We start from the raw sequence: 22,591 nt of genomic DNA, 5'->3' as shown, positions 1-22,591 counted from the left end.
CACGATTCTCTAAATTAAGACTACATGCAATGCAATCAAATCTAGCATTTGTTTGCTAAACATCTCGGCTGGTATGTTATGTTCATTTCGGTAAATTATCACATTCTATTCAATCTGTTTTTAATTAAGCAGGGTTTTATAAAGTACGAGTTATTCAAACTGCACAAATTGCACACAGTGCTAATCCATCATCTTACCTTCAACATGTTTTGTCTCTCGATGGCGAGAGCAGCTCGCATGTCTTCCATAGTCACACACTGCATAAACAAGATAATGAACAGGTTCAGCTTTTGTTGCATTTTACTGTTTTCTGTCACCTGTGTTACACTCTGTGTAAATGAACAGACTTCAGTATGAACTGATGTTCTCACTTTGACTATGTGGAATGTATTCGATAAAAAGAAGTGAAGTATATGTATGTGCTCACCTGACTAAGCTGATTTTGGAGTGTCTCCATTTCTTTCTTCAGCATGTTTATCTCCTCCCTGAGCTCCTGATTCTCTTTATTCTTTGATTTTTGCATCAGACTTGTAGACTGAGAATGGAAAATATGGGCCTTCAGATACTTATTAAGGTTTCAGTTTAAGTTTCTACACTAAGATTTCTCAGACAGAATGTTATACATTTCAACATCACAGTGACTAACAGTAAAATAGTAAGTTTAATGTGGAGGCTAATTTAAACAACATGTAAAGCAGGGTAGAAAACATTACAGGTATTTGTGTAGTATTAGATTTCTGCTGAACAATAAGAGGAGATCCAGATGTTAGAAGAATGGCTAAAGAATGAGGTCTTACCTTGGACACTGCTTGCTCCAATTGTTTGCTCGTGTCCGAGATGGAGAGGCTCAGCGGCTGCGACTCATCTTCATCCCAGCCGGCGTCCGCTGTCTCTCTCCTGTCCGCTCTCTCTCCCTCCTGTCCTCTCTCCATCCTGTCCCCTCTCTCCATCCTGTCCGCTCTCTCCATCCTGTCCGCTCTCTCTCCCTCCTGTCCGCTCTCTCCATCCTGTCCCCTCTCTCTCCCTCCTGTCCGCTCTCTCCATCCTGTCCTCTTTCTCCATCCTGTCCGCTCTCTCCATCCTGGCCGCTGTCACCCCACTGCCAGCTCTCTCTCCATCTCGGCACCACGCCCGGTTTATTAACCGAGCAGTAGACCTCGTGAAACTTTTGAGGTCCAGGGCGGCTCTTTTTACTGCCGGGATGAGGCGTGTCCAACAAGTCTAGCAAAGTTTTTTTGACATTTTCTCATGAAGTCCACTCATCGTAGCTTCTCTTTGAAAATGAACAGCTAATACTAATGCGTTGATACTCTGATGTAAGGTTCTGTTCTAACCCAGATAGCAAAATAGGTCTGGCCCACACAATGCACTTACACTTGGCCCAGATGCCGCAAAGAATGACAGTCCTTTGCTGGCCCATATCTGGTTTGCCAGAGATGGGCGTGCATGGGCCAGCACTGGGCCCACACTGCTGGTTCCTTTCCATATCACTTACACCCCTGTTCCACTTGAAAAGTGAAAAGTTGAAATACAGCCCTGCAGGAGAAAAGAAAATTTAAGATGAATTGTAATAAGTAATAAATGATAAATATTGATTATTTACATATTTTTAAAGATACAATAGATGAGTGGTTCTCAAACATTTCCAAGTCAACAACCCACATTGATATGGATGTAGCGGAGGACCCTCATATGACAGGAGTATGGTGCCAAGGGACCCCCAGATGATTTGTGGTATTAAAATTTGGAACATTTTTGAAAACTGTTAAGATTTCAAAACAAAGCAATGTGAGACACTTATTAATGTTCAAATACAGCCCTGCAATGCAAATAAAATATAAAAACTGAGGCAACTTAATAATAAACTACATAAAATGCAGCATATACACACACACACACACACACATATATATATATATATATATATATATACACACATACATATACATAATATATATATATAGTGGTCCTCGAACAAACCTAGTCAATAGTGAGGATCCGTGTCCCCGTGCTCTCGGAAGCCAACGAGAATATGGAGTCAAGCCGTGCAGGTGGGTAATGCGAGTCTATCAGCGACATTTGTTTTGTTATCGCTTCTACGGACAGTGCGGCGTGCAGTTTTATTCCTTCTGAGCGAGCGGGAATAATTGGCCGAGAAAAATCGCTAGCTACTTTGACTGTGTGTTATAACTCGACAATCCCGTCCAACTATCGTGGGAATGTGGGAATATTATATAATGAAATTATTATATAATATTAATATAATGTTCCTCCTTTCTATAGCAGGGCAACTATTGTTTAAACATCTAAACAGAATTCCAGCATAGAAGCTAACGATCTGTCCCACAGACTCCGGCCACCCAAAATACAAAAACCGTTTGCTCACTTCAGGGCTTCATTACCAGATATTGCACAGGTGAGTGGCGTTTCTCACAAAGCTTCTCTTCAACATTATATGAAACTCGGACAGTCCAGCTTCCCGTTCAAATGAAATACAGTTTAAGCTACAACTTGTTTCTTTAAAATATTCTGTAAAGATTAATAATACCGTGTACTCACCTCTCTGTTCTCTCTGCTCAAAACAGCGTATCCGATTCAGATCGCGCCGAGTAGCAGGAGCCAATGAGAAGCGTAGGAATCGGGATCACATGTTGGCGGCCAATGAGAGGCGAAGAACAAGATCGGTTGGTTGTCGTCAGTGGTTTGAAGCGCTCGACACGGCGTATCGTCTCCGCCCATCACTACTTTTCAGAATAATGAGAGTTTTAATATCTCAGCACACCGTCCTGCAATTCAATAGGTATAAGACCAGGGCCATTTTATTCACTTTTTCAAGCCATTTTTATTCACTTAATAAAAATAAAACAGAAATAAACGTTTTCTGTCAGTGTTGGAGCATGTGATGTGGTGTGAGTTTGAATGCACAAAATTGCAATAAACTCTGAAAGAGCTGAATTAGTGTGAGACACCACATAGAAAACATATGGGCAACATCAGCTCAATCACAATCGGGCCACATCTGGCATGGACAGACCTGGACCACATAAACCAAACCATAGCAGGGGCCACATCTGGCAGGGACAGACCTGGACCACATCTGGCATGGACAGACCTGGACCACATAAACCAAACCATAGCAGGAGGCCACATTTGGCAGGGACAGATCTGGGCCAAATAAATCAAACCATAACCGGGCCACATCTGGCATGGACAGACCTGGACCACATAAACCAAACCATAGCAGGGCCACATCTGGCAGGGACAGATCTGGGCCACATAAATCAGACCATAACCGGGCCACATCTGGCATGGACAGATCTGGGCCACATAAATCAAACCATAACCGGGCCACATCTGGCATGGACAGACCTGGGTCACATGAACCAAACCATAACCGGGCCACATCTGGCAGGGACAGATCTGGGCCACATAAACCAAACCATACCGGGCCACATCTGTCAGGGACAGATCTGGACCACATAAACCAAACCATAACCGGGCCACATCTGGCAGGGACAGATCTGGACCACATAAACCAAACCATAACTGGGCCACATCTGGCATGGACAGACCTGGGTCACATGAACCAAACCATAACCAGGCCACATCTGGCAGGGACAGATCTGGGCCACATGAACCAAACCATAACCGGGCCACATCTGGCATGGACAGATCTGGGCCACATAAACTCAAACCATAACCGGGCAACATCTGGCATGCCATCATATAAACAGTGCCATCACTGCCAGACCTGGTCGCATCTGGTTGACATACCACTTGCCATGCCAGCAATCAGCCAGCAGTGCTGGCTTAATGCCAGATCTGGCCCGACCCGTCTGCTATGTGGGAAGGTTCTGTTCTAAGGTTCTGTTCTGTTGCGTAATAAATTCGAATGTGTTACTATAGAGACCTGACCTGACAAGAACATTAAAACACTTCAACACCAAACCCTTAAATCACTCATGTCTGCCATGTCGAGACAAAAAGCGGCTAAGCTGCTAACTAGCTAGGTCAGTTTTTCTAACGAAGTTTATAACAGCTTGTTGCAGCAATAAACAAACATAAAAATGAAGGAATGAACACACATTACACTTTATAGTTACAATTTACTATGTTTACCAATGATTACTGCTTTGTTTTTCATCTGTCCCCTGTTTGTCATGAGCAGTAAAACTGACCACTGTTCTTACAAATCCTCCAGGTCCTGCACATTTTATTTATTTATTTTTGCTACATATTTTGACCCCTTTTCAGCGGTGACTATAATTTTTAGGTCCATCTTTTTCACACTTAGGTCAACTGAGAGACTCGTACACAACTATTTCAGAAGGTGCAAGCGTTCATGAATGTTCAAGAAAGCAACACAAAACATTAAGATCCAGGGTAGACTGTTATTATTTCAGTCTATAACTTCATTCAGTCACACACAAAGGAAGAAAGTTGCTGGTCAGTCATCCTATAATGGGGTCAAACAAGAAATCACCTTAGTAGGGATCAAACCATGATGTTGTTGTGAACAGTGCAGAGGGTAAATGAGAGAGCAAAATAAATGAGAAATACAGAAATACATCTATGACATAATTTCCCCAAATTCATGTGTGACCATGCGGTTGATATGTCTGTCCAGGGTAAAAAAGAAAAAGCCAGATTGTAGTGCAGTATAAGAGTGTAATGAGAGGGTGATCTGTGAGTGGATTATAAGGATAAGTAAACATCCGCGGTCAATATTATTTACACACAAACAAATACTGACATATATCCATGCAGTAATTTATTTGATTTTCTTATTGTAGTGAAAAGGAAAGATGCACAATAAACTGTTCTATGGTAAAAGCAAAGCTCTGATTCCTCAGCCAGAGAAATCAGAAATAGAGGACAATGAAAGCAATAAATGTAGAGGATCTTTTTTTGGAACATCTCTTTATGTTCCAGGGCATGCAGGCTGCACTGATGATGATGATGATGATGATGATGAACCTGATGATGTACAAACAGTAATAAGCTTAGTGACACAGACATTGCTTGTAGGAAGACAGGAGGTAAAACACAGCTCATGTGTATCCCAGATCCAGACTCCAGATGCACTGACCAGCACCAAGGATCCAGATATCCAAATCTTGTGGCGAGTCCCATCAAAACCTACTGAGTCTTCACTTCCAGGAGCACACTCACCTTCCAATCTCCTTGTCCAGTTGATTTCTCCCTTAATGTTTGTTGTCTGCTGTGTGTGAGGATGCTAGGTCTACTGCTACACCTGCAAGATTTTTAAGTTGATATTGACCTAGCCATTCTTTTTGCGTAAACAAGCCATTCTCTAACCATTCTTCTAACATCTGGTACCAGGTCCAGTCAGTCCAGAGCCAAACACAAAGACACAGGTGAATGACAGGGACTATCCTAAGTTACAGTGCAAGCCATGACCTTGCTATCCTGGGGCCAATAGTAGGACTCCAACGTCTAGCTTATGAATTCTGTTAACTTTGATCAGCATCAGCAATAAAGGTACAAAGGTGCACAGTGCATGGTGGACTAAGTGCACTTTGTCCCAGTGGCCTGTCCTTAGATGAGTTTCACTTGCATATGTCTGGGGTGATTTAATGAATAATCTTTGTAAGTCCTGTGGCAGCATGGCATTGATTTTATCTGATAACTTTAGCTCATGGAAAAGGAGGGCTTTTACAAACCAGCCCTGTAGAGCCATACAGGTACCAGCCTCCTTGTTCTAAACAGGTTTGTTGAGTAAAATCCTGTGTTTTAAGCTGTGGGACATACTTACATTTTGGACCCTTATAAGGCGGAAGAGCAGGCATGCCACCTCGTCTGCCAGGTCAATATCAACTTAAAAATCTTGCAGATGTAGCTTAGTAGACCTAGCATCCTCACACACAGCAGACAACAAACATAAAGGAGAACTCAACCCACAAGGAGATTGCAAGGTGAGTGTGCTCCTGGAAGTGAAGACTCGGTAGGTTTTGATGGGACTCGCTCACCAGATTTGGATATCTGGATCCTTCACTTTCTTGGAAAGAATCAGCATGCACACAGAAAAGCACCCAAGATGTTTGTACTACCTGTGACTTTTAGGGGGTTAGTTAGAGACATTACATGCGGCATCATATCTTTAGAATACCAAGGTTTTCTTTTTAAGTGTTTTCAATCCTTTGTCTGTGGGCCGTTTTATTTTGTTTGTTTTTTTGGTAAAATGTAAAATCAAAGCATAGTATTCATCAGTTTGTGCAGGATGATGATTTGGATGAATCAGAATAATGTTCTGTTCTGTAAATGATGCAGGTTAAAAAATAAATGTAAAGAACATTTTAAATAGTTTCACACTGCGTAACAGCTTATGATAATGGGACATTTAAAAAATTACTTGAAATTTTTAATAATACAACCTCTTGTGTGCATACTTTCCATCAAAGTCAAGTTGGAAATCATCCAAAACTGGTGATCGACTCCTATCAAAATCTATCAAGTCTCCTCTTTCAGAAGCCATCAAGCAGAAGTCATGGCTGATTCTAATGGAAACCAAGATCAACTGATTAAACTGCTGATATCAGGTGTGGCTCGGCTTCATTGGTATGAAAACTTGATGATCAACAAGCTATAACCAACAGTTTAGAATACTTAACATAATTCAAAACAACTTCAAAACAAGCTGTCTGAGCAGTCTACTGGGCAGAAATGGTTCCTAAATGTCCTACATTTCCATGAGCCAAAGGTACTAGATATAATTAATGCCATTTAGGATTCTGAACATAACACATGCTATGTTCAATCACCCCAAAATGTAGACATATGCATCTGTCTGTAGTCCAGCATGTAATGTGCACCTATGCCCCTTTACTGCTGCCCTTTACTAGATTATGGAGTCCAACTCCAAGATGATAAGCTCATGGCTTCCACCGTAACTTATGATAGTACCAGTCAGTCATCTGTGTGTGTGCATTTGGCCATGGACTGACTGGATCCGGTGCCTGATATCCATTCTGTTAGAGAGCATGCACAATGGCAAACCCTACTGTTACTGTTATCAATCACCTTTGCAAATAGTGAGAGAACTGCCTGCTCAGTTTACATGCATTGGAGGCCAGATGGGCAGACCTTCTGACTAAACTCAGGTCAAGGTCACATTTTACTTATCAACTAACCTCAGAACAATCTGACCAGTATGTACACTATCGTACTATTTATATTGAACAGTGATCCTTAAACCAAGCGTTAATCTATCATTTCCATAGTCTTCACATGAATGATGTTCGTTTTGGACTTCCCCATCGGAACCACAGCTGTCTCCCTCTTTGGTTTATTTGTAAGAGATCTCTCAGACTGGCCCAAGTTAGTACACAGTCTCAGCCTGGCGGTGTAAAATGGCTGAAGATTAACTACTGAAGCATAAATTGAAAGTGGATTATGGGCTGAGAAAGTAGAATTTGTTTCCTTAGGATATAAAGTTACAATAAGACGTAAAGGGATCTCTTGCTAACATCTTGATGCCAGCAAAATGGGGACGAAGCACAATATTAGGCAGGTCATAATGTTATGCCTGACCGATTGTAAATTACACGTGAAAACTTTAACCAGTAAGCGAGGTAAGCAATACCAAGTAGCCTATATAAATCATATAGTACTTATTACTCTTCTATCATATATTGTATGGTCTGTCTATAACCATTAAGATTTTAACGTTATTGTTACATCTTTTTCAAATCGCCCCCATGATTCATGAATAGTGGAGCGTTCTATCTTACTGCACATCTTGCGAGATTCCCATACCTGGAATCCCCAATCCACTAAATCCGCCCCTGAGCATAATAAGGATGCTTGGTTAAAATTGGTGGCAAATATTGAAATTTTGAAAACCACAGAAGTTTACTGGCAAATATGACATCTTTGACCTTACATGCTGGCGGTGAAAAATACTTAGATGTCCTCTCCTTATTAAAAATTCGACACTCATGGTCGGCGTTTCTTTTCTTTGGCCCATTTATTGTTAAACCTGGGCTCAATGCAATAGCAAGCGTGAAGAATGAATATCTGTGTAGCAAAAGTCAGTAGTGTTTGGAGTGCGCATCTAGTGGAATCAACTGAAACGCAGGGTATTGTAGGAAAAAGGCGATATGTTTGCGGTTTTGGACAATATTGTAAATATTTGACGGGCAGGATTAAACAGCTGTATAGATTGGCCACCGTTGCTTTAACCAAAAATGGTAAACACAAGTGTCACGGAAGAAAAGAAAAAGAACAAAAACAAAACTCTAGATTATCTCATACATTATGATTCTAACCTGACTAACCAAAACAAATCATCATCATTAACATGCCCTGCCTAGCTACACTTACTACCCAAACCAAAGAAAAGCGTACAGGGGTGGCGATCACTCCCTTGCCTAGTAGTGTGTCTAAAGGTCAGCTCTGGGTGTCGTGCAATGTATGTCATGTGACATCTTACCTGTCCACTTATCCCTATATACAGGGGACCAAGTCACCATCAAGAATAACAGCGGAATAATGATGAAACATAAATGACAAAGGTGACAGGATGAAATTGAACTCATAATGATTGACACATACTGATTGACACAACAAAGGGTTGGGATGGGTAACAGAACATTAACAAGAGCTTCTCTTCTGCTCGATTTGAAGCACCAGCAGTTCTGGCTTCCCAAATTGCAGCTCCTCATCCAGCTTCTGCACTGCATTCCTCGAAGTGTATGTGACAGTGACAGTGTATATAATATGCATGATGTACATAATGAACTGTACAACTGAGAACCAACTGTATATATATATATATATATATATATATATATATATATATGTATATATATATATATATGTATATATACACTATATTGGCAAAAGTATTCGCTCACCCATCCAAATAATCAGAATCAGGTGTTCCAATCACTTCCATGGCCACAGGTGTATAAAATCAAGCACCTAGGCATGCAGACTGTTTTACAAACATTTGTGAAAGAATGGGTCGCTCTCAGGAGCTCAGTGAATTCCAGCGTGGAACTGTGATAGGATGCCACCTGTGCAACAAATCCAGTCGTGAAATTTCCTCACTCCTAAATATTCCACAGTCAACTGTCAGCTGTATTATAAGAGCATTGGAAGTGTTTGGGAGCGACAGCAACTCAGCCACGCAGTGGTAGGCCCACGTAAACTGACGGGCGGGGTCAGCGGATGCTGGCGCATAGTGCGAAGAAGGTCGCCAACTTTCTGCAGAGTCAATCGCTACAGACCTCCAAACTTCATGTGGCCTTCAGATTAGCTCAAGAACAGTGCGCAGAGAGCTTCATGGAATGGGTTTCCATGGCAGAGCAGCTGCATCTAAGCCATACATCACCAAGTGGAATGCAAAGTGTCGGATGCAGTGGTGTAAAGCACGCCGCCACTGGACTCTAGAGCAGTGGAGGCAGCGTTCTCTGGAGTGGCGAATCGCGCCTCTCCATCTGGCAATCTGATGGGCGAGTCTGGGTTTGGCCGGTTTGCCAGGAGAACGGTACTTGTCTGACTGCATTGTGCCAAGTGTAAAGTTTGGTGGAGGGGATTATGGTGTGGGGTTGTTTTCAGGAGCTGGGCTTGGCCCCTTAGTTCCAGTGAAAGGAACTCTGAATGCTTCAGCATACCAAGACATTTTGGACAATTCCATGCTCCCAACTTTGTGGGAACAGTTTGGAGCTGGCCCCTTCCTCTTCCAACATGACTGTACACCAGTGCTCAAAGCAAGGTCCATAAAGACATGGATGACAGAGTCTGGTGTGGATGAACTGACTGGCCTGCACAGAGTCCTGACCTCAACCCGATAGAACACCTTTGGGATGAATTAGGCGGAGACTGAGAGCCAGGCCTTCTCGTCCAACATCAGTGTGTGACCTCACAAATGTGCTTCTGGAAGAATGGTCAAAAATTCCCATAAACACACTCCTAAACCTTGTGGACAGCCTTCCCAGAAGATTGGAAGCTGTTATAGCTGCAAAGGGTGGACCGACGTCATATTGAACCCTATGGATTAGGAATGGGATGTCACTTAAGTTCATATGTGAGTCAAGGCAGGTGGGTGAATACTTTTGGCTAAGAATAGGATGCATGTCCATGGGATGAAATTAAATATCTGCAATTTCAATATTTGTTTCTCAAGATATCCACAAGACCTAGCTCATAAGATTGTATATTACACTCTTTTTTATTTGGGAGAAGGGGAATTTAAAATAGGTTGTCTGTCCATAAATGGGGACATAAAACAATTGAAATCTTCCCCTTATTGATAATATTCAGAGCTATGCTGTTATTGCATTAAAAACTTTATCCACCCGTAATATCTTAAGTTTCTCATGTTCTGCATGTTTGCTTCAACGGACAGAGAATGTCTAGAGGATGCCCTAAACATTATAATATACATACACATTATTAAGACTGCCTCCATATATCATTATATGTCAATGTCCATCCACTTTAAAATAAACTATATAACTGCTTATTTATTACTAGACTGCTTTGAGTATTTCAGAAACTGTTGATCTCCTGTGAAAACATCCTGTGTGTGGAGAGTCTGCAGGCTAACACACCTTGTTAATGAAAGAGATCAGAAGAGAATGACCAGACATGTCTGACAGGAAGTCTAGAGTTACTTGTCAGAAAAGCACATCAGGTTCCACTAATGTCAGCCAAGAACACAATACTGTATAAGGTTTAGAAGCAAAATAATTTGACTTTTTAAATTCACACTTATTAGTGAATTCCACACTTCAGTGTTCTTTGTGGCTATTTATCAACCTCCAAAGTATATAAGAAGTAATTGAACAAAATGCTGCCTTTTGCATGTCCTAGTTATCATAAAATTCATATCACACTTGATTATCTTTCAACAATATTTTAATTGATTTTTAAACAGAGACATGACATACAAGGTAAATGTGAGGTGTGCTTTTCAAGGTACACTTGTATTATCTTATTTATAAACCCTAACACACACCCTATACCCCCACCACACCCAACTCCAAGCCAGCCTTACATGTCTAAAAATGGCTAAACACCAAGCATAATTGAAGAAAGAAAAGAGAAACAAAATTAAATACATTGAAAAAGAAAAAAATGAACTGGAGCTGGAAGTCTAGGTTATGTGCAAAGAAAGAGAGAGAAAATAAAAAAATAAAAAGCCATACACCTGAGAAAACAAACCAATTAAATAAATAAAAGCTTTGAGTAAACATGTGTATAAAATATAAAATATCTAAATAAATATAAGCTGTCTAAACTGTGAAAAGGTATTGCTTTAAAAAATGAAACAAAAGAAAAGGAAGAAAGAAAGTAGAAAGAAGGTGAAATACACTATATTGCCAAAAGTATTCGCTCACCTGCCTTGACTGCATATATGAACTTAAGTGACATCCCATTCCTAATCCATAGGGTTCAATATGGCGTCGGTCCACCCTTTGCAGCTATAACAGCTTCAACTCTTCTGGGAAGAGCTGTCCACAAGGTTTAGGAGTGTGTTTATGGGAATTTTTGACCATTCTTCCAGAAAGCTTACATTTGTGAGGTCACACACTGTTGTTGCGCGAGCAGGCCTGGCTCTCGGTCACTTCACTCTAATTCATCCCAAAGTGTTCTATCGGGTTGAGGTCAGGACTCTGTGCAGGCCAGTCAAGTTCATCCACACCAGACTCTGTCATCCATGTCTTTATGGACATTGCTTTGTGCACTGGTGCACAGTCATGTTGGAAGAGGAAGGGGCCAGCTCCAAACTGTTCCCACAAAGTTGGGAGCATGGAATTGTCCAAAATGTCTTGGTATGCTGAAGCATTCAGAGTTCCTTTCACTAGAACTAAGGGGCCAAGCCCAGCTCTGAAAAACAACCCCACACCATAATCCCCCTCCACCAAACTTTACACTTGGCACAATGCAGTCAGACAAGTACCGTTCTCCTGGCAACCGTCAAACCCAGACTTCGTCCATCAGATTGCCAGATGGAGAAGCTCGATTCGTCACTCAGAGAAACAGCGTCTCCACTGCTCTAGAGTCCAGTGGCGGCGTGCTTTACATCACTGCATCCGACGCTTTGCATTCCACTTGGTGATGTATGGCTTGGATGCAGCTGCTCAGCCATGGAAACCCATTCCATGAAGCTCTCTGCGCACTGTTCTTGAGCTAATCTGAAGGCCACATGAAGTTTGGAGGTCTGTAGCGATTGACTCTGCGGAAAGTTGGCGACCTCTTCGCACTATGCGCCTCAGCATTAAGCTGACCCGCTCCGTCAGTTTACGTGGCCTACCCCTTCGTGGCTGAGTTGTTGTCGTTCCCAAACACTTCCACGTTCTTATAATACAGCTGACAGTTGACTGTGGAATATTTAGGGCGAGGAAATTTCATGACTGGATTTGTTGCACAGGTGGCATCCTATCACAGTTCCACGCTGGAATTCACTGAGCTCCTGAGACGACCCATTCTTTCACAAATGTTTGTAAAAACAGTCTGCATGCCTAGGTGCTTGATTTTATACACCTGTGGCCATGGAAGTGATTGGAACACCTGATTCTGATTATTTGGATGGGTGAGCGAATACTTTTGGCAATATAGTGTAGATTGATGCATATATTAATAAATAAATGAAACTTAAAGCTTAAAGGGTAAGTACCTGGTGGCTGGGCGGTGATGGGTTAGGCGGGTTGTTTATTCGGGTTTGGTAAATAAGCAAGGCAGATGGAGTCGTATTTAGGCATTTAGGTTGGGGCAGGTTTGTGTGAGAGCAAGGCTGGGAAGGGATAGGCCATGCATGAGAGATCCAGGTGGTGATGTGAAAGTACATTTTGTAAAGTTAATTTTTCCACCATGAATTACAAGATTTTAAGGCATTTTCCTCCAAGATTTATGATATGTTATCCTTAGGATGTCAGAAATAGGTAAGCAGTGAAGAACTTCCTGGCTATAGTTAGCTGTGACATGAATGAATCTGCGCAGGGGCCATGAATCTCCTTCTGTTCACAACATCTGCAATTAAGTCTCATTGGCTTTGTGAATTCTAATAATCAACTAATGATAAGAAATTTATATACATCCACGTCGAGCAGAATGACAGGAAACTCTTGCATCTCTTTTAGACTGGATATTCATTCACTTGAGCATAGTAAATATTGGCTTGCTCGCTTCTGTAATTACCATTTTATCAGGGCAAAGCCTGTTAAAGTAAGTGAGAGGAGATCCAAGCTGACTGACTTCAGGGGGAACAATGTCAGAGATGGTAAATGGTGTAATATCCACCTTCAGCCATGGATTATGTTTACCCAAGGTGCTGGTCAGTGCATCTGGAGTCTGATCTGGGATACACATGAGCTGTGTTTTACCTCCTGTCTTCCTACAAGCAATGTCTGTGTCACTAAGCTATTAGTGTTTGTACATCATCAGGTTAATTATCATCATCATCATCAGTGCAGCCTGCATGCCCTGGAACATAATCAAGATCCTCTACATTTATTGCTTTCATTGTCCTCTATTTCTGATTTCTCTGGCTGAGGAATCAGAGCTTTGTTTTACCATAGAACAGTTTATTGTGCATCTTTCCTTTTCACTACAATAAGAAAAATCAAATAAATAAATTACTGCATGGATATATGTCAGCATTTGTTTGTGTGTAAATAATATTGACCGTGATGTTTACTTATCCTTATAATCCACTCACAGATCACCCTCTCATTACACTTTATACTGCACTACAATCTGGCTTTTTCTTTTTACCCTGGACAGACATATCAACCGCATGGTCACACATGAATTTGGGGAAATTATGTCATAGATGTATTTCTGTATTTCTCATTTATTTTGCTCTCTCATTTACCCTCTGCCCTGTTCACAACAACATCATGGTTTGATCCCTACTAAGGTGAATTCTTGTTTGACCCCATTACATGATGACTGACCAGCAACTTTCTTCCTTTTGTGTGACTGAATGAAGTTATAGACTGAAATAATAACAGTCTACCCTGGATCTTAATGTTTTGTGTTTCTTTCTTGAACATTCATGAACATTTGCACCTTCTGAAATAGTTGTGTCTGAGTCTCTCCAGTTGACCTAAGTGTGAAAAGATGGACCTAAAAATTATATAGTCACCGCTGAAAAGGGGTCAAAATATGTAGCAAAAATTAAATAACAAAATGTGCAGATTTGTAAGAACAGTGGTCAGTTTTACTGCTCATGACAAACAGGGGACAGATGAAAAACAAAGCAGTAATCATTGGTAAACATAGTAAATTGTAACTATAAAGTGTAATGTGTGTTCATTCCTTCATTTTTATGTTTGTTTATTGCTGCAACAAGCTGTTATAAACCGTTAGAAAAAACTGACCTAGCTAGTTAGCAGCTTAGCAGCTTTTGTCTCGACATGGCAGACATGAGTGATTTAAGGGTTTGGTGTTGAAGTGTTTTAATGCTCTTGTCAGGTCAGGTCTCTATAGTAACACATTGAATTTATTACGCAACAGAACAGAACCTTAGAACAGAACCTTACGTCAGAGTATCAGCAGCGTCAGTATTAGCTGTTCATTTTCAAGAAAGCTACGATGAGTGGACTTCATGCGAAAATGTCGAAAAAACTTTGCAAGAGTTTTTGGACACGTCTATCCCGGACGGTAAAAGAGCGTCCTGGACCTCAAAGCTCTCTGAGGTCTACTGCTTGAATTAATAAACCGGCGTGGTGCGAGATGGAGAGAGGGGGCAGTGGGGTGACAGCGGCCAGGATGGAGAGCGAGGGCAGCGGGAAGAGAGGGGACAGGATGGAGACCGCGGACAGGATGGAGAGGCGGACAGGATGGAGACCGCGGACAGGATGGAGACCGTGGACAGGATGGAGACCGTGGACAGGAGAGAGACAGCGGACGTCGGCCGGGATGAAGATGAGTCGCAGCCGCTGAGCCTCTCCATCTCGGACCACGAGCAAGCAGTTGGAGAAGGCAGTGTCAAGGTAAGACCCCATTCTCTAGCCATTCTTCTAACATCTGGACATCCTTTTATTGTTCAGCAGAAATCTAATACTACACAAATACCTGTAATGTTTTCTACCCGTTTTACATGTTGTTTAAATTAGCCTCCACATTAAACTTTACTATTTTACTGTTAGTCACTGTGATGTTGAAATGTATAACATTCTGTCTGAGAAATCTTAGTGTAGAAACTTAAACTGAAACCTTAATAAGTATCTGAAGGCCCATATTTTCCATTCTCAGTCTACAAGTCTGATGCAAAAATCAGGAAGAGAAGAGAATAAAGAGAATCAGGAGCTCAAGGAGGACATAAACATGCTGAAGAAAGAAATGGAGACACTCCAAAATCAAAAGCTTAGTCAGGTGAGCACATACATATACTTCACTTCTTTTTATCGAATACATTCCACATAGTCAAAGTGAGAACATCAGTTCATACTGAAGTCTGTTCATTTACACAGAGTGTAACACAGGTGACAGAAAACAGTAAAATGCAACAAAAGCTGAACCTGTTCATTATCTTGTTTATGCAGTGTGTGACAAAGGAAGACATGCGGGCGGCTCGTCATCGAGAGACAAAACATGTTGAAGGTAAGATGATGGATTAGCACTGTGTGCAATTTGTGCAGTTTGAATAACTCGTACTTTATAAAACCCTGCTTAATTAAAACAGATTGAATAGAATGTGATAATTTACCGAAATGAACACAACATACCAGCCGAGATGTTTAGCAAACAAATGCTAGATTTGATTGCATTGCATGTAGTCTTAATTTAGAGAATCGTGTCCTCTCAAGATGACATAATGGTGGATATATGATCCATTTCCATACAGGAACTGAAAGACAGCATCACTGACACCGGGTTCTCAGATACAAGTAGAGGGATTAATGTCTCTCCTACCCTAAGAGACTCTTTGACAAGCGTATCTGATGGAGCCCTGTCCCAGGTCTACAGTGGGGTTGAGCAGGACCCAGAGTCACCCAAAGCTCTGCTGGGCGTAGTTCAACTAAAGGAGGCATGAAGAGCCTGGAGGCTCGTGTGAGTGCGCCTGGAAGGTGACATGCTTATGCAACTACTGAGGCCAAAAATGGCAGCATATTGGCATATAACTGTATAATATGAATTTCATAAACTACAGTTTGACAACTATGTTTAAAGACTAATTACAGAGAGTCTTATAGATTAAAACATTAAAACAACACAATTCATATACTGTGATTTGTCTGATATTTAAGCCCCTTTTCCTGCTGTGCATATGTAGCTGGTCCAAATCTGGGTATTGGAAGCATGTATTAATTGTTCTGTATTTGAATTTTTTGCTTAGGAGAAATAGAAAATATGCTGGAGGAGTTTCAGGTGACAGTCAGCCAGGGCAGAGACAATATCAGTGGATCGGAGCAGCAGCCTCATCTGCAAACAGCTGACCTCAGGTAAATTCCATTCTCAGGCTACAGGAAGCAACAGTGGGAACAGTTGTAGATCCTTCTCTTACTCGGAAATGTTAACATTTACATTTTCTATCTAAGAATCTGAGGAAGTATTTTTATATAGATGCAAATTAAAATATTAGCTAGTTGTACAATACATGTGTACTTGTAACCTTTAACTCTGTGTAATCTGTGTAATCAATGCCACAACTGTCTGTGGGTGGGATTATACACCAGTCTTTCTAACCATAATGAACCTTCCAAGAGAAGTATTTAAAAAATACTTGAAAATCTGAACAGGTAGTAAAAAAACAGTTGTAGAATGGTTAGCAAAGTTACATTAATGTTATGAGAAATATGTATGTATGTAAAAACCTGAGCTGATAGTAAAAAAAACAATTGTAGAATCCTCCGTTCCACAATTGTCTACTAAATACATCCTCACAATCTTTCTTACACTGTAATATACACTTTGACAGGAATGAAGTGCAGAGCCTGCATGAGGAGCTCCAAAATGTGAAGCAGGAAATGCTGGCACTCAGCGAACAGAAGGAAAGCTCAGAGAAGGAAATGCAGGATGCACAGGAGGCTGTTCTGAAACTACAGGCTGAATGTGAGAAGCTCCACAGAACCACCAACAAGCTGCTGAAGCATCAGAAGCAGGGACAAAGTCAAACCCAGGTAAGGAATACTGAGTTTGTATTAGTCACGGAAAATACGGCACTGGCATTAGAGTACCACTATTATACACACAGAAAAATACATGTAATAATATGCTTGTCTCTCAGGAGCTGTACAAGATTATGAAGGAGGCGGGATGAGAAGATGGCAGACAAGGAGCTCACAAAAATTGTTGAAGACATTGTGAGTGTCCTAAATTGTAACACATTATCAAATACAAAGTCCATCCAATGTCACTTTCAGTGGGTGAAATTTTTCTCCCTCATTCAGAGAAGCGGACATGCAGACACTGGAGAACAAGGTCCTCCTGCATGATACAGCAGCAGCCAAGCTGAAGAAGAAGTTACGGGATCTTTACTGCAACTTCTGTGACTATAAGGGAGACCTGTCAAAATGCCAATGAGAAGATTTTCCAGGATCTAGACTGCAAGGTAAACAGAGCAGATCTGTGACTTAACATGAAAAACCTTTTTTGTTGGGCCTGAGGAAGAACAGGTTGCTAAGATATAATTGTACAGGTTTACCGTTCCTGTCAAAATTGTTTAGTGATTGCTTGGTCTAGCACATTTGATTTCAGTCAATAAGTCCGCTGTAAGGTAAATCATATGCTAGGCGAAAAGAACACTAAATGTTCTTAAGGAGAAGCGACACATAATACGGTATTCTGAAAAATCAGAAAGATGAGTTAATCTTTTAAAAAAGTTAAGACAAGGCTCCGATGAACTCTGAATATACATCTGATTGTAATGTTTTGTGTCTCTGGTTTCAGGTGGACCGCACTGACATGGATCATCTGAGGAAGCAGCTAGAGGTTTTCAGGTTGAGAATCCTCATGCTACCACGGCCAACCCTCAGATGATGCTGCTGTCTTCAAGAAGTGAGTGATGCAAACAGTGTCAGTGTGTTTCAGTGTAAAACTCCTTTATAGCTTCTCCCTCTTTAGCCACACTCTAAAGATGCTTCTATATTATGATGCTTTTCTTTTTAATTAAAGCTCCATGCTTCCTGCTCACATGTACATTATGTGCTTGCCCCATTTAAAGCCAGCATAGTTTCACCTATGCCATTGTGTTCACCGTTTTCTGGTTAAACTATGTGATTGCAGGCCAAATTTAGTACCTAATAACGACCAATAAACTGTCCAACCCTTTTTCAACTGTACTTTTGGATCCTACATTTTCAGAGATACAGCTTTGGTGATTAACAGCCATGTGCTGCTGTTGCAGGGACATTTTCATTTTATTTGTCTATGGCATATGATGAATTCCACAGTAGATTTTACGGGAACTGATTGGTTTCTGCCCTGTTACTTTGTTGTTGTTTCTTTGTAGATAAAATCTATTTGCAGAATGTAGTACATAAAAATACAGCAGCCAGTGTTTTTGACTTGTCAAGTGTTTTGACAGTGTTTTGACTTCTACCATGTCTTCACATTAATGTATTTTTTCTCCCTCTTCCTAACAGAGTGTTTGACAAAGTTCAACTGCCTCTCCTGTGATCGATCCTGTCAGCATGAGTACTCCTGGACCGTATGTTTTGCATCTTGAGCTTTAAATCCATTTTAATGTATTCTACATGACTGAGTACTATAAATTAACTCTGTCCTGTGCTTCTTTTTCTTTTTTTCTGGATGCTCTCAGATCCATTCCGGTATTGCCTAAGCCTCCAAGTGTCCCCGCTCCAAAGTGCAACAGGAGGTAAAGCTCATTTTGTCAGTAGTTTTGTATCATGGCTATAATAATAACATGTATAGGTGGAAAGTATTGTAACAAGAACAGTAACTATAGGAAACAATGAGTAACACAAGTGTCTTGTTTTACCCTTATTCTGCTTAGTTTTACTTCTTTTAAGGAAATCATAAATCGTAATTTCCTTATATTCCTAAGACCATAATCCACCTTCCAGTTCACCTACACTTTATGCTTCCGTAGTTAAACATCAGCCTTTTTACTTCTCAGGGTGAGGCAGTGGACTAACTTGGACAAGTCCGATGAGAGATCGTCTACAGAGGGGGCGTGGAGCAAACCAGGGAGGAAGAAGAGCTGTGGTTCTGATGAGCGGAGTCCACAAGGAAGTGAGACTGACCGTCACCCCCAAAGAAGGCAAGAACAGTAAACAGGAGGACAAGGTCAGCCACAGTCAGCTGCTGACATCTAAAGAAAAAGCGACTAAGCGGCTGCTGCCATTCACGAGCAGCTTCCCAAAGATGGAGCTGCGTTGCACTGGTGCGTCCCAGACACTCACCAACTTGCAGAATTTCAGTTTGGAACAAGGGTAAAATGCAAAAAACGTTTTTAATATTATTAATCAGTTATCTGAAAACTCCTCATTGTAGTGATCTATTGAAAAAATTGTTTAGCTAGCATTAGAAAGAAAACATAAGCAGCAGCAGAGGATTTGTCCAGAAGGGACTTAAAATGGCAGTACAAATGCTAAAGCCATCACAGACAAGATGAAGAGTTTTTATTGCTCCCGATGACCAACGATTTTCACTTGTGGAGGCTCAGAGACTCCATCCAGCTCTTTGAGCATTTAGAGTTCTGTTATGGTCTCCCATGTCACTGCTACTTTTCTAATGTTGCTTTGTTGGCTCTGTGCAATATTGTGATGACTCTCATACCTGATCAAAGCTCACACTATGGCTAAGACTGTGGAGGAATGTGATGTTGCTAGCTGTGTAGCACATAATTTACAGCTAGTTGTGAACTAGCTGTAAGTGTACTGAGCTAGCAAAGCAACTGTGTGTGTGTGTGTGCGTGCACATTGGGAAAAATCTAGTTTGGTACCAATGCAAAATGATTCAGAGAACAACAGAAACTACTGCTACAAATTCAGGAGCTCACAGTCCCTGTCTTTAAACCGATACAAGACATGCGATTTTTAGATTAAGTAGGATTCTGTTACCTAATCAAAGTGATGTAAAAATACATTGAGCAAAACCTTCTTGCATGTGTGTTATATCCTGCATATTCATCAGTGACACAAAAAATGAATAATACATTGGACTCTCACACCACGACAGATCTACTCTAGCAATCAAGTTAGATTTGGTTTTCTTTGATGTTTTGAACTTTTGTGTTTTTATCACTATAGACTACAGTAAACAGGAGGACAAGGTCAACCACAGTCAGCTGCTGACATCTAGCAGAAAAAGCGACTAAGCGGCTGCTGCCATTCACGAGCAGCTTCCCAAGATGGAGCCTGCGTTGCACTAGTGCGTCCCAGACACTCACCAACTTGCAAATTTCAGTTTTGGAACAAAGGGTAAAATGCAAAAACGTTTTTAATATTATTAATCAGTTATCTGAAAACTCCTCATTGTAGTGATCTATTGAAAAATTGTTTAGCTAGCATTAGAAAGAAAACATAAGCAGCAGCAGAGGATTTGTCCAGAAGGGACTTAAAATGGCAAGTACAAATGCTAAAGCCATCACAGACAAGATGAAGAGTTTTTATTGCTCCCGATGACCAGCGATTTTCACTTGTGGAGGCTCAGAGACTCCATCAGCTCTTTGAGCATTTAGAGTTCTGTTATGGTCTCCCATGTCACTGCTACTTTTCTAATGTTGCTTTGTTGGCTCTGTGCAATATTGTGATGACTCTCATACCTGATCAAAGCTCACACTATGGCTAAGACTGTGGAGGAGTGTGATGTTGCTAGCTGTGTAGCACATAATTTACAGCTAGTTGTGAACTAGCTTTAAGTGTACTGAGCTAGCAAAGCAACTCTGTGTGTGTGTGTGCACATTGGGGAAAAATCTAGTTTAGAAATCTAAGGTTAAAAAATGAAATGGAAAGAAACTTCTCTTGTTTTAAATACCAACTATGTTTACAATAATTGTCATGTCTGATTTACCTGTGTCATGGCTATGTAAAATTAATCACTGACTTCTAAACTTTTTAGATATGGAGTATAATCTTTAAAATAAAAAGAAAAGTACATATATTGGTTATTAATATCCGGTATCTGCTACAAGAGAGGCGCTAATTGTTGATTATATTATATATCATCCCAATATCCACACATCCCTAATATAAATAATAATAAAATAAGTATAATAAAAGTGATCAGATACATAGAATAGAACTGATTAAGGAGGACATCAAATAAAAAGTAAGGAATTAGAATAAAAATGGGTGTCTACATTGAGGTTTACAGAACCTAATTGGTAAAGTGTTGTTAAAAATGTCATTGTGTGCTCAAAAACACATTGCTGTAATGATCACTGACCCTCTGACATTGTATCTCTCAATTCCAGGTACAGGCATAAAGAAGGAAAAGCAATGGTACCTAAGGAATCCTTGCCAGAGAATCTCGTTCCCGACAGAAATAATTCAATGAAAGAATAAACACTTTGAAATAATTGTAATGTCAGCTTCTGTTCTGTTTTACCCTCTAAATTGTCAGGGTGATGAGAGACACTTAAACAACAAATGCCACAATGTCATGAGGAAACAAAACATCTTAGTCTCTATTTATACAGGAAATCCAGTGTCCCTTTCCTCCATGACAGACTGACAGCTGGTCTCTGGGTCACTATTCAGTATAAATAGTACCATGGGAGTGTGTACTGGTCAGAATGTTGCATTATCGATTGATAAGTAAACAAAAGACCTTGACCTGAGTTTAGCCACAAGGTCAGCCAATATGACCAGCAATGTAAGCTTAACTGTAAAATGTAAAATCAAAAAGCATAGTATTCATCCCAGTTTATGTGCAGGATGATGATTTGGATGAATCAGAGATAATGTTCTGTTCTGTAAATGATGCAGGTTAAAAAAATAAATGTAAAAGAACATTTTAAATAGTTTCACACTGCGTAACAGCTTATGATAATGGGACATTTAAAAAATTACTTGGGAAATTTTTAATAATGCACAACCTCTTGTGTGCATGCTGAGACTTTTCCATCAAAGTCAAGTTGGAAATCATCCAAAACTTGGTGATCGAAGCTCCTATCCAAAATCTATCAAGTCTCCTCTTTTTCAGAAGCCATCAAGCAGAAGTCATGGCTGATTCTAATGGAAGCCAAAAGATCAACTGATTAAACTGCTGATATCAGGTGTGGCTTTCCGGCTTCATTGGGTATGAAAAACCTGATGATCAACAAGCTATAACCAACAGTTTAAGAATAGCTTAACATAATTCAAAACAACTTCCAAAACAAGCTGTCTGAGAGCAGTCTGCACTGGGCAGAAATGGTTCCTAAATGTCCTACATTTTCCAACTGAGCCAAAGTGTACTAGATATAATTAATGCCATTTAGGGATTCCTGAACATCACACATGCTATGTTCAATCACCCCAAAATGTAGACATATGCATCTGTCTGTAGTCCAGCATGTAATGTGCACCTATGCCCCTTTACTGCTGCCCTTTACTAGATTATGGAGTCCAACTCCAAGATGATCAAACTCATGGCTTCCACCCGTAACTTATGATAGTACCAGTCAGTCATCTGTGTTATTGTGCATTTGGCCATGTGGACTGACTGG

General features: G+C 40.6%; 1 long non-coding RNA gene across 1 annotated transcript; it reads right to left on the bottom strand.

Moving 5' to 3' along the window:
- Positions 1–231: 231 nt before the first annotated feature.
- On the bottom strand, positions 232–904 carry LOC131345485 (uncharacterized). Its single transcript, XR_009203484.1, has 3 exons — positions 798–904; positions 428–535; positions 232–257 (listed from the first exon to the last, which is right to left on the bottom strand). It is a non-coding gene; the product is annotated as an uncharacterized LOC131345485 (long non-coding RNA).
- Between the last annotated feature and the right edge of the window lie 21,687 nt (positions 905–22,591).

The sequence above is a fragment of the Hemibagrus wyckioides genome, linkage group LG24 (genome assembly GCF_019097595.1).
Source record: "Hemibagrus wyckioides isolate EC202008001 linkage group LG24, SWU_Hwy_1.0, whole genome shotgun sequence".
Lineage (NCBI taxonomy): Eukaryota > Metazoa > Chordata > Actinopteri > Siluriformes > Bagridae > Hemibagrus > Hemibagrus wyckioides.
This window is presented reverse-complemented; position numbering and strand designations above follow the sequence as displayed.